This window comes from Pristiophorus japonicus, chromosome 18, assembly GCF_044704955.1.
Source record: "Pristiophorus japonicus isolate sPriJap1 chromosome 18, sPriJap1.hap1, whole genome shotgun sequence".
Taxonomy (NCBI): domain Eukaryota; kingdom Metazoa; phylum Chordata; class Chondrichthyes; family Pristiophoridae; genus Pristiophorus; species Pristiophorus japonicus.
The window spans coordinates 72,962,107-72,975,413 of NC_091994.1; positions in this window are offsets into that span (position 1 = coordinate 72,962,107).

Consider the following 13,307-nt stretch of genomic DNA (forward strand, 5'->3'; position numbering starts at 1 on the left):
CCAAGGTCGCCGCTCGCCTAGGGCGCTGGACAGGACTGCTCCGAGTGCTGTCCTACAGGGGTCGAGCGCTAGTCATAAACCAGCTGGTGGCCGCAATGTTGTGGTACCGGCTGGTCACTTTGACCCCTCCCCCTGCGTTTGTCGCCAAGATACAGAAGAAGCTGGTGGACTTCTTCTGGAACAACAGGAAGCACTGGGTCTCTGCTGCGGTCCTGAGTCTCCCGCTTGAGGAGGGCGGTCAGTCGTTGGTGTGCGTCAGCGCCCAGCTCGCGACTTTCCGTCTTCAGACCCTGCAGAGATACCTTTACGTCGAGCCCCCTCCTAGGTGGTGTGCTCTGGCGAGGTATTTCTTCCGCCAGCAGCGCGACCTCAATTATGACACGCAGCTCCTGTTTGTGAACTTGGGGGGTGCCAGGACCGCCCTCCGGGAGCTGACTGTCTTTTACAGGGAACTCATCAGGGTCTGGAACAAAGTCTCCACCAAGCGCAGCTCTCCGCCGGCTGGAGTGGCGGCCGTCCTGCAGGAGCCGCTGCTCGGGAATCCGTACCTCCACGGCCGAGGTTTCATGTGGCGGTCGGAAGAGAGGGCTGTGGCTGGTGAGGTGACCAGGGTCAGGGACCTGCTCGATGGCGGAGGAGCGGGCTGGATGGCGCCAGACACGCTGGCGCGGCGCCTAAACTCTGTCAACGTCCGCCACGCGGCCGATGCCATCGAGTCGCTAAAAACAGCTCTGGGCCCTGACTCCGTTAGGTGCATCGAGGAGGCTCAAGCACGTGGGGAGATCCCGTCCGAACTGACCCCCGTCCGGACGGAATTCCTCATCGGCGCCAAACCCCGGAACCTCCCTCGGGGGCCGGCGCCTCACAACTTGAGCCGCCTCGGGGAAATCCCCTTCGTGCCTTTCAGTTCCGCGCGGAGGGGTTTCCTGTACTGGCTGCTCCTGCACACCCTCAACTTTGCCATCCTCGCCGGCCGTCCGGACACGCCATGGCGTACCATCTTGCCGTCCGGAGGAGGCGGGGGTCCCCGATGGAGGGCACTCTACGCAGGGGTCCTCCCACTATTCATCGGGGACTTGGCCTGGAGGGTGGTGCACGGAGCAGTGCCGTGCAACAAATTTTTAAGCCGGTTCACGGACTCCCAGGCCGCCTGCAATTTCTGCGGTCTGGAGGAGTCCGTGTTCCATGTTTTTATTGAGTGCACGAGGTTGCAGCCCCTGTTCCATTATTTGAAGGGGCTGCTCCTGAAATTCTGGCTGCACTTCAGTCCCACTCTCCTGATCTTTGGGCACCCTGTGCGGAGGGGAGCGGGTAGGTCCGAAGGCCTCCTCGTAGGACTGCTCCTGGGCACGGCCAAGGGTGCCATCAGCCGGTCCAGGCAGCGGGCGGTCGAGGGGGTCGTTCAACCTGACTGCCTGCCTCTCTTCCGCTCTTACATCCGGTCCAGGGTGTCCTTGGAGATGGAGTACGCTCGCGGCCTTCCGCGAGAGGTGGGCACCGGAGGGACTGGAGTGCATCATCACGCCCGGCAACCAAATTTTAATTTGATTTTACGTTTTAAAGTTTAATTTGTTTTCATTGCCGGTGCTTTTAGTGTCCCCCTCCCCTTTTATAGGGGGCACTGGAAAAATTTGATTTTAGCGCCCCAAAAAAAACCAAAAAAAGAGAAAAAAGGAAAAAAAAAAAGGGGGCCTTGAAAATGTCTGCTGTGTCACCCAGGCGGGTGGCATGGTTTTAATGTTTATGTTTATTTTCAGGTAAACTCAAAAGAGTTTCATGCACAAGGACCAATTGTGGAGCAGTGGAGGCGTGTCCTGCTCAGTAGGAGCTGAGCTGCAGAGAGAGGAGCAGCTATCAACCTGTGCTCCTGCCTGGAGAGCCCTGAGACCAGCCCAGGAAGAGAAGGAAGGAAGGAAGGAAGGGGTTTTTAAAAAAAAAAAGTTTAAATGTTTAAGCCGGTTCACGGGCTCCCAGGCCGCCTGCAATTTCTGCGGTCTGGAAGAGTCCGTGTTCCATGTTTTTATGGGAATGCACGAGGTTGCAGCCCCTGTTTTATTATTTAAAGGGGCTGCTCCTGAAATTCTGGCTGCACTTCAGTCCCACACTCCTGATCTTTGGACACCCTGTGCGGAGGGGAGCGGGTAGGTCCGAGGGCCTCCTCGTAGGACTGCTCCTGGGCACGGCCAAGGGTGCCATCAGCCGGTCCAGGCAGCGGGCGGTCGAGGGGGTCGTTCAACCTGACTGCCTGCCTCTCTTCCGCGCGTACATCCGCGCCAGGGTGTCCTTGGAGATGGAGCACGCGGTGTCCACCGGTACGCTCGCGGCCTTCCGCGAGAGGTGGGCACCGGAGGGACTGGAGTGCATCGTCACGCCCGGCAACCAAATTTTAATTTGATTTTATGTTTTAAAGTTTAATTTGTTTTAATTGCCGGTGCTTTTAGTGTCCCCTCCCCTTTTATAGGGGGCACTTGGAAAAAAAAAATTCGATTCTGTGCCCCCCAAAAAAATGGCATTGTAAATGTTGGTGTTTCCCCCAGATCGGGGGGGGCACGGTTTAATGTTTTTCTGTTAACTCCTAAAAAAGAGTTTCATGCACAAGGACCCCCAGGTCCCTCTGCACCGCAGCATGTTGTAATTTCTCCCCATTGAAATAATATTCCCTTTTACTGTTTTTTTCCCCCCCCCAAGGTGGATGACCTCACATTTTCCGACATTGTATTCCATCTGCCAAACCTTAGCCCATTCGCTTAACCTGTCTAAATCTCTTTGCAGCCTCTGTGTCCTCTACACAACCCACTTTCCCACTAATCTTTGTGTCATCTGCAAATTTTGTTACACTACACTCTGTCCCCTCATCTATGTATATTGTAAACAGTTGTGGTCCCAGCACCGATCCCTGTTGCACACCACTAACCACCGATTTCCAACCCGAAAAGGACCCATTTATTCCGACTCTCTGCTTTCTGTTAGCCAGCCAATTCTCAATCCATGCTAATACATTTCCTCTGACTCCGCGTATCTTTATCTTCTGCAGTAACCTTTTGTGTGGCACCTTAATCGATTGCCTTTTGGAAATCTAAATACACCACACATCCATCGGTACACCTCTATCCACCATGCTCATTATATCCTCAAAGAATTCCAGTAAATTAGTTAAACATGATTTCCCCTTCATGAATCCATGTTGCGTCTGCTTGATTGCACTATTCCTATCTAGATGTCCCGCTATTTCTTCCTTAATGATAGCTTCAAGCATTTTCCCCACTATAGATGTTAAACTAACCGGCCTATAGTTACCTGCCTTTTGTCTGCCCTCTTTTTTTTTTTAAACAGAGGCGTTACATTAGCTGCTTTCCAATCTGCTGGTACCTCCTCAGAGTCCAGAGAATTTTGGTAGATTATAATGAATGCATCTGCTATAACTTCCACAACTTTTTTAATACCCTGGGATGCATTTCATCAGGACCAGGGGACTTGTCTACCTCGAGTCCCATTAACCTGTCCAGCACTACCTCCTTAGTGATAGTGATTGTCTCAAGGTCCTCCCTTCCCACATTCCCGTGACCAGCAGTTTTTGACATGGTTTTTGTGTCTTCCACTGTAAGACCGAAGCAAAATAATTGTTTAAGGTTTCAGCCATTTCCACATTTCCCATTATTAAATCCCCCTTCTCATCTTCTAAGGGACCAACATTTACTTTAGTCACTCTCTTCCGTTTTATATATCGGTAAAAGCTTTTACTGTTTTTATGTTTTGCGCAAATTTACTTTCGTAATCTATCTTTCCTTTCTTAGGCATTCTTTTCTCTCGTTTAAAATTTTCCCAATCTTCTAGTTTCCCACTAACCTTGGCCACCTTATACGCATTGGTTTTTTAATTTGATACTCTCCTTTATTTCCTTGGTTATCCACGGCTGGTTATCCCTTCTCCTACCGCCCTTCTTTTTCACTGGAATATATTTTTGTTGAGCACTATGAAAGAGCTCCTTAAAAGTCCTCCACTGTTCCTCAATTGTGCCACCGTTTAGTCTGTGTTCCCAGTCTATTTTAGCTAACTCTGCCCTCATCCCACTGTAGTCCGCTTTGTTTAAGCATCGTACGCTCATTTGAGACACTACTTCCTCACCCTCAACCTGTATTACAAATTCAATCAAACTGTGATCACTCATTCCGAGAGGATCTTTTACTAGGAGATCGTTTATTATTCCTGTCTCATTACACAGGACCAGATCTAAGATAGCTGCTCCCTTGTAGGTTCCGTAACATACTGTTCTAAGAAACAATCCCGTATGCATTCTATGACTTCCTCCTCCAGGCTACCCCGTGCGATTTGATTTGACCAATCGATATGTAGGTTAAAATCCCCTATGATTACTGCCGTTCCTTTTTCACATGCCTCCATTATTCCCTTGATTATTGTCCGCCCCACTGTGAAGTTATTATTTGGGGGCCTATAAACTACACCCACCAGTGACTTTTTCCCCTTACTATCTCTAATCTCTATCCACAATGATTCAACATTTTGTTCATTAGAGCCAATATCATCTCTCACACCTGCCCTGATATCATCCTTTATTAACAGAGCTACCCCACCTCCTTTCCCTTCTTGTCTATCCTTCCGAATTGTCAGATACCCCTGTATGTTTAATTCCCAGTCTTGGCCACCCTGCAACCACGTTTCTGTAATGGTCACCAAATCATACCCATTTGTCATGATTTGTGCCGTCAACTCATTTACTTTATTTTGAATGCTGCGTGCGTTTAGGTAGAGTGTTTTAATCCTAGTTTTTAAACCATGATTATTAGTTTTGACCCCTCCTGCAGCCCCTTTATATTCATACATATTGTCCCTTCCTATCACCTTGTGGTTTACACTTACCCCAGTGCTACTCTGCTCTGTTGCCTCCTGCCTTTTGCATTCTTTCTTGGGGTCCTGTTCATCTGCGCTCTCACCCACTCTAACTAGCTCAGAGCCCTCTCCTGGGTTCCGAATACTCCTCGCATTGAGGCACCGAGCTTTCAGGCTTGCCTTTTTATTACACTTTGACCCTTTAGAATTTTGCTGTACATTGGAACCCATTAAGGTTCTTTGTTCCAGCATCTAGTTTGGGAGATGAACTGTTCTGGAGAGAACAAATTTTAAGTGGCTGGAAAATGTACCACTACTAAGACTCGTAGGTCTTTTTCAACCTCACCATAGCTATTTTAGCACCACTCATTGAGTAAATGAGTCACCCAGGTTTCCTTCCTATGTATAGTACTCCTATGCATACCCCTCCAATCAGGTTTCTGGCCGAGTCACAATAGTGAAACAGCCCTTATCAAAGTTCACAAATTACATCCTATGTGACTGTGACCATGGTAAACTATCCCTCCTCAGCCTTTTCAACCTGTCGACAGCTTTTGACACAGTTGACCACATCATCCACCTCCGTCGTCCTGCTGGGTAGGACATCACTCGCCTGGCTCTCTGGTTCCATTCCTATCTATCTTGTCGTAGCCAGAGAATCACCTGCAATGGTTTTTCTTCCCACTCCTGCACCACTACCTCTAGAGTTCCCCAAGGATTGATCTTTGGTTCCATCCTTTTTCTTATCTACATGCTTGGCGATATCATCTGAAAAAATTTTAAGTTCCACATCTTCTAAATTCAATGGGATGAGAGGGGTTCTAGCCAGAGTAAAATGGAACCAAAGATTGACAGGAAAAACTAACAGAACAATGGATGATCTTTAAGGAGATGTTTCAGGTACAGGGTAGGTACATTCCAACAAGAGGGAAAGGTAGGGTAACCAAAGCCAGGGCTCCCTTGGATGACAAGGGAGATAGGGAATATGATGAAACAAAAAAGAGAGTATATGACATATGTCAGGTGAATTCTTCAAGTGAGAACCAGGTCAAATACAGCAAGTTGAGAGGGGAAGTGAAGAGGAAAATAAGACTGGCAAAGAGAGAATACGAGAATAAAATGGCGATTAACATAAAAGGGAACCCAAAAATCTTCTACCAGCATGTAAATAGTAAGCGGGTAGCAAGAGACAGTGTGGGGCCTATTAGGGACAAAGGTGATATATGCTTAGAGGCGCTGGGCAAGGCTAGAATACTTAATGATTACTTTGTATCGGTGTTTACCAAGGAAGAGGATGCTGAAAAAATATCAGTAAAAGTGGAGATGGTAGAGGTAATGGATGGGGTGAAAATTGATCGGCAGAATGTACTGAAAAGGCTGGCTATGTTTAGAGTGGATAAGTCACCTGGTCCGGATGGCTTGCATCCCAGGTTGCTAAGGGAAGTGGGGGTGAAGATAGCGGAAGGGCGTGCTATAATCTTCCAATCTTCCTTAGATGCAGAGGTGGTGCCAGAAAGTCGCAAATGTGACACCCTTGTTCAAGAAAGGATGCAAGGACATTCCTAGTAACTACAGGCCAGTCAATTTAACATCAGTGGTGGGTAAGGTTTTAGAAACAATAATCAGGGAAAACATTAACAGGCACTTGGAGAGGCTTAAGTTAATTAAGGAGAGCCAGCACAGATTTGTAAAAGGCAGATCGTGTCTGACTAATCTAATTGAATTTTTTGATGAAATAACAGAGACGGTTGATGAAGGGAATGCCATGGATGTTGTCTATATATGGATTTTTAGGAAGGCATTTGACAAAGTGTCATATTATATATATGTATTATTGGAATGCAATATTGGATATTGGAAGAGAGTAAAATTTCAAAATTTGCTGATGATACCAAACTTGGCGGTGTGGCAAACAGTGAGGATGATACCAATCAACTACAACAGGACATAGACTGGCATAAGGGGCAGACGGAATTTAATAGAGAAGTGTGAGGTGATGCATTTTGGCAGAAGGAATAAAGAGAGACAATATAAACTTAATGACGCAGTTCTAAAGAGTATGTAATGGCAAAGTGACCTGGAGGTTAATGTGCATAGATCTTTGAAGGTGGCAGGACATATTTGGAGAGTAGTTAGCAAAGCATATGGAATCTTGAGCTTCATAAATAGAAGTATGGAGTACAAAAGCAGGTAAGTTATGCTGAACATTTATAAAGCTCTGGTTAGGCCACAACTGGAGTATTGCGTCCAGTTCTGGTCACCACACTTTAAGAAGGATGTGAAGGTCCTTGAGAGGGTATAGAGGAGATTTGCCAGAATGGTTCCAGGGTTGAGGGATTTTAGCTACAAGATTAGGTTGGAGATGCTGGGGTTGTTCTTCTTGGAGCAAAGGAGTTTGCGGAGAGATTTAATAGAGGTATACAAGATCGACAGGTTTAGATAAAGTAGACAAAGAAAATCTGTTCCCATTAGCTGATGGTACAAAGTCTAGGGAACACAGATTTGGGCACGAGATACAGGGGGATGTGAGGAAGAACTTTTTCACGCAGCGAATGGTAATGTCCTGGAACTCACTACCTATGAGGGTGCTGGAAGCAGAGACAATCAATGATTTCAAAAGGAAACTGGATAGGCACTTAAGGGAAATAAACTTTCAGGGCTATGGGGATAGAGCAGAGGAATGGGAACCAACTGGATTGCTCTACAGAGAGCCAGCATGGACTCAATGGGCCAAATGGCCACCTTCTGCGCTGTAATGGCTCTATGTACACCGAAGACATCTAGCTCTACCTCAGCAGCACCTCTAACGACCTCTCCACTGCCTTTGATTCATCACACTGATTGTCTTACACCCAGTACTAAATGAGCAGAAATTTCCTCCAACTAAATATGGGGAAGACTGAATGCATTGTCTTCGGTCCCCGCCACAAACTCCGTTCCCGAGCCAGTGACTCCATCTCTCTCTCTGTCCACTTTCTGAGGCTGAACCAGACGGTTAATAAACTTGGCATCTTATTTGTCCCCGAGGCGAGCTTCCAACCCCATCTCTGCTCCATTACCAAGATCGCCTATTTCCATCTCCATAATATCACCCATCTCCACCCCTGCCTCAGCTAATCTGTGTCTGAAACGTTCATGCATGCCTTTATTACCTCTAGACTTGACTATTCCAATGCTTTCCTGGCCGGCCTCCCATCTTCAACCCTCCATAAACTGGAGCTCATCCAAAATTCTGTTGTCCATATCCTAACCTGCACCAAGTCCCGTTCACCCATCACCACTGCTGTCATTGGCCTACATTGGTTCCCGATCTGGCAATTTAATATTCCCATCCTAGTTTTCAAATCCCTCCATGCCCTCGCCCCTCCCTATCTCTGTAACCTTCTCTAGCCCTATAAGCGTCCGAGATCTCTACGATTCTGCAATTCTGACCTCTTGCGTATCCCAGATTTTAATCGCTCCACCAATGTAAGGCAGACTGTGGAGGGAAGAGGCAGAAATTGAGAATAGATTGGGCAGAACTGTTAATGGCTAAAATTAAAAATGAACAGTGAAGGTGTCCCTTTGGATTGGAAAATTGCCACTATCACTCCCATTATATCGATGGTAATTGCTCCACCATTGTCAGCCATACCTTCAGTCACCTAGGCCTCAAGCTCTGGAATCCCCTCTCTATCTCGCTCTCCTCTCTTAAAACCTACCTCTTTGACCAAGCTTTTGGTCACCTGTCCAAACATCTCCTTACGTGGCTTAGTATCAAATGTTGTTTGATAACGCTCCTGTGAAGCGCCTTGGACATTTTACTATGTCCCAAGTGCAAGTTTTAGTTGTTATTTACAATTGTCTGTATTAAATATCATCTGCCTTTGCTTTGCCTGCTTACACGTTTTGTCAAACTCATTCTGTAGTTTCTATGCTGCTTCCTCCGATTCCACTGGCCCTCCCAATGTGGCAACATCTGAAAATTTGACCAATCTGCAATGGGTTTCTAAGTTCTACTCATTGATGCAAATTCAAAACAGTAGTGGTCCCTGAGGCATCCAACTCAGTACTTGCATAACTCCTCCAACACGTACTCATTTGTTTCTACGCTTCAGTCGGTTTTTCATCATACCCAAGATTTCTCCTAAACCCCACAGCTTTGAGTGTAACTAATAACCTTTCATGTGGAACTTTGTCAAATGTCATCTGGAAATCTACATGCAACACATTGTGAAGCTTCCCACAGTCAATTCCTCAAAGAAGTTAAGGATGTTTTTGTCATGCAGGATCTTCCCCTTCTGAATCCCTGTTGGACTGCTCCTAAATGTTACTGTACAGATAATCTTCAAGTTTACACCTGATATTCAAATCCATTCTTTTACAAGAGACTGGAGTAAAATTAATGGATCTCAAGTTGCCTGAATGTGTACTGTTGTCCTTTTTGAATATGGACACCATGTTAGCCTGTTTTCCAATCTACTGGTAGCTTCCCAGTGTCCAGTAACTCCCTCAATCATTACCAATGCCTCCCAAATCTCCTTTATCACTCTAGGATAAGAATCATAGAAGAATCGTAGAATGGTTATAGCACAGGCCATTCAGCCCGTCGAGTCCATGCCAGTTCTCTGAAAGAGCACTTCAGCTTGTCCCACTCCCCGTCCTTTCCCCATAGCTTTGCAATTTTTTTCCCTTCAATTCCTTATCCAATTCCATTTTGAAAACCACAATTGAATCTGCCTGCACCACCCAGTCATGGGGATTTGTTGATTTAGGGGCCTTTTAGCCTGTCTCTTCTATCTCAGTTGTATTAAAGACATTAATTTTACCTGGAATAATGGTGTTTGGAAAGGGTTTGTTAATCATGTATGGATCAGGATGCAAGAAATACACGATGGTGGCTGGGGCTTTCATTCCAATGAATGGGCAGAAAATTGCAGGCAAGACTTTGATATCATTAAGAAATCACCTTGCTGGTTCACCTTCCAGTGCATATTCCAGTGGTAATATTCCTAGTTTATAGGACAGCTAGTCGGTCACAAGTTTGCACTCAATTTTAACTAAAAAAATGTAAACACGTTAAAAATGGCAAGAGTAACAGATCCACCACTGTAAACTTGCATTCTTGCTAAAAAAAAAACCTTGTTCCCTTTCAGTAACTCTAAATTCACATTGGCTTCTCCACATTAATCTGATACTTCCCACTGCTTTACTTTGCTTTTCTGTGATAAGGTAACAAGAGAGACAACACCAAGAACTTCTTGCATTTATGTAGCACCTTTATTGTAGACAGCATCCCAAGGCACTTCACAGAGGTGCATGGAAAACAGACGCCAAGTCAAGGAGGGAGAGATTAGGAAGCCTGCTGAAAAGCTTGGTCAAAGAGGTGAATTTTAAGCAGGTTATTAAGAGAGAGGGTGGTGAAGAGGCATGGGAACTAAAAGGAACAAATTCTAGAAAGTGGGACCTAGGGGATAAAGAATGGGGCAAAGTGGGGTGGTGAAATTCACACGAGACAGTGTCAGAGGAAAACAGGTGCAGAGTGTGTATGGGAGAGGAACTGCTGGAGACACACGACTGTTTTGAAAGTTACACCAAGTTAAAGCATGTTGTAAACAAGCCTATTCATTGTGTCTTTCATTACTGGTTATATTATTGCTTATGGAAAGATCTGGGTTGCACTGCCCAAAAGGGTGGTGGAAGCAGATTCTAACTTTCAAAAGAGAATTGGATAAATACATGAAGGAAAAGAATTTACAGGGTTATGAGGAAAGAATATGGGAGTGGGACTAATTAAATAGCTCTTTCAAAGAGCTGGCACAGGCACGATGGACCAAATGACCTCCTTCTGTGCTGTATCATTCTCTGATTTACAGTTTTACCCGAGATATGTGAGCGAGATCATGAGTATACAGTAATATCCCATAGTACTGTCAATACATACCTTTAATTGTACAAAGGGTAAATTGTTCACATTCTGTCCTTCTATCTCAGCTTACTTCATATGCAAGATCACCTTTCTTTTCACAGAGAGCACACCTTAGAATTGGCCTTGGAAGTAGTACAGAGCAGATTCACCAGAATGTTACCCAGGGTTCCATGGGTTAGATTAGGAGAGATTACATAAACTAGGCTTGTATTCCTCGAAATTTAGAAAGTTAACGAGACATTTCATTGAGGATTTTGAAAGGAATTGATAGGTTGGATAGAGAGAAACTTTTTCCGCTGGCGGAGAAAGTCTAGGACAAGGGGACATAACGTTAATGAGAGCCCAAGCCATTCAGGAGAGAAGTTAGGAAACACTTCTTCACACAAAGGGTGGAGGTATGGAATTCTTTCCCACAAAAAGCAGTAAGATGCTAGCTCAATTAATAATTTTAAATCGGAGATAGATAGATTTTTGCTAGACAAGGATAAAAGGATATGGAACCAAGGCAGATGGATGAAGTTAAAGCACAGATCAGCCGTGATCTCAGTGAATGGCGGAACAGGCTGTAGGGGCTGAATGGCCTATTCCTGTTCTCATGTAGCCTGACTAATGGAAGTGGACTTATGCATTGGGTACAAAATGCATCTGGAGCAAGCATAAATTATAACAATGAATAACCAGCAAAAAAAAAAGCAACAGGCAAATCCCTCATTTCCCCTCACCCCTAAGCTACTATTTCACAAACCAACACCACCACAAAACTGACCAAATGGTTCAATAAAAAAAATGTCTTTAGTGTTTGATCATCATTTTCCTTCTTCACAGGTGACTCCTCAGTACATTGAATTGGTGATTGACTGTTAGAAATGAAAGACGTTTCTCCCAGGTAGAAATTTCTCCGATAGAAATTTTTACTGGGTTGCTGATATCCAGCTGCTGTGGATAAACTGAATGAGATGCAATCATGAGAGTTGCAGTTTTCACTCTACTTCTATGTAATTAGAATACCTAGAGTACACCACATCATCAGAGCGCACCATGGCAACCACATCACATGACAACAAGGTGGACAGGGATAAGAGAGTTATAGTACCTGTAGAAAAATACTATGAGACATCATGGGAGTTGTAGATTTATAATCCTGCTTCTTTGGAACTGTAATACGAGGGTGAACATATACATTTACCGAGGTGCAAGGGTGGGAAAAACTCAGCTATGTGTTAGGGATTTTGTGTGCTACTGAGGACTGAGGTTTCTGATGGGACCAGAGGAGATTGAATACAAACCGGAGACACGGAGGCCATTGTCACTTGGCCAGCAAGACCAGGACCATAAATGAACAACTACACGTTCAGGTGCAGGTCATTGGAAATGCAACAGGGAAAGTCTCCTCGAGCAAAACTGCATTATGCTTCAGCAAGAACTACAAGTCCACCATGAAAGACTTGCATTTATATAGTGCCTTTCATGACCTCAGGACATCCCAAAACACTTTACAGTCGATAAAGTACTTTTTTAAAAAAAGTGCCGTCACTATTGTAATGTAGGAAATGTGAGGGAAGTAAGGAGGGAATCGTGATGATAACCGAGAAATAGGAAGTTTCAGGAAGGAGGGATGCACAAAACACTTGCATCTTAAGTAAATACTGCATGCGAGATGGAGCAACAACAATTATGATGTAAATAACTGGGAATAAGAGGTTTTGGGGGAAGAGACGTTACTTACAGCTTAAACAAGTTTAAAAAAAATAAAAGTAGGTGAGCAATATACATAGAAATATATAGAAGTTACAACACAGAAACAGACTATTTACCAAAGCAATCCATGTCTGTGTTTACCCACCATGCGAGGTTCTAATTATGCTTAGACATTCATATCTCTTCAAACTGTTTTCCTTCATCCACCCATCTAATCTAATCTTTAATGTTGACATAGCGTCTGTATTAACCATGAATCCTGGAAGTGAATTCCACAGCTTCACAACCATGAAGACATTTCTCCTGCTCTGTTCTAAATCGCTCTCATTTAATATTGTATCTATAGCCATTGGGGCCAAGTTTCGGCCTGAGTTGCACCTGTTTTTTTGGAGCAACTGGTTTAGAATGGAGTATCTTAGAAATTGCAATTCTAGTCAGTTAGAACAGTTTCAGTTTGGAACAGATTTTTTTTCCCCCAAAAGGGGCGTGTCCGGCCACTTACGCCAGTTTTGAAAGTTTAGGCAGTGAAAACATACTCCAAACTAACTTAGAATGGAGTAAGTGTAGATTTTTGTACGCTCAGAAAAACCTTGTCTACACTTAGAAAATCAGTCGTAGGTTACAAATCAGGCGTAGGGAATGGGGGGGGATTTAAAGGGAAGTTTACAAACATTAAACACTTCAGTTTTACAAATAAAGAGCCATCATCAATAATAAATGATAAATAAATCAATCAGAAAAAAAATTAGTAAAATATTTAAAAAATTTTAAAATATTTAAATAAAACATTTTCTACTTACCGACTGCAGCACCGGGACTCCTCCAACAGTGTGCTGGGACGGCCCCTGTCTGT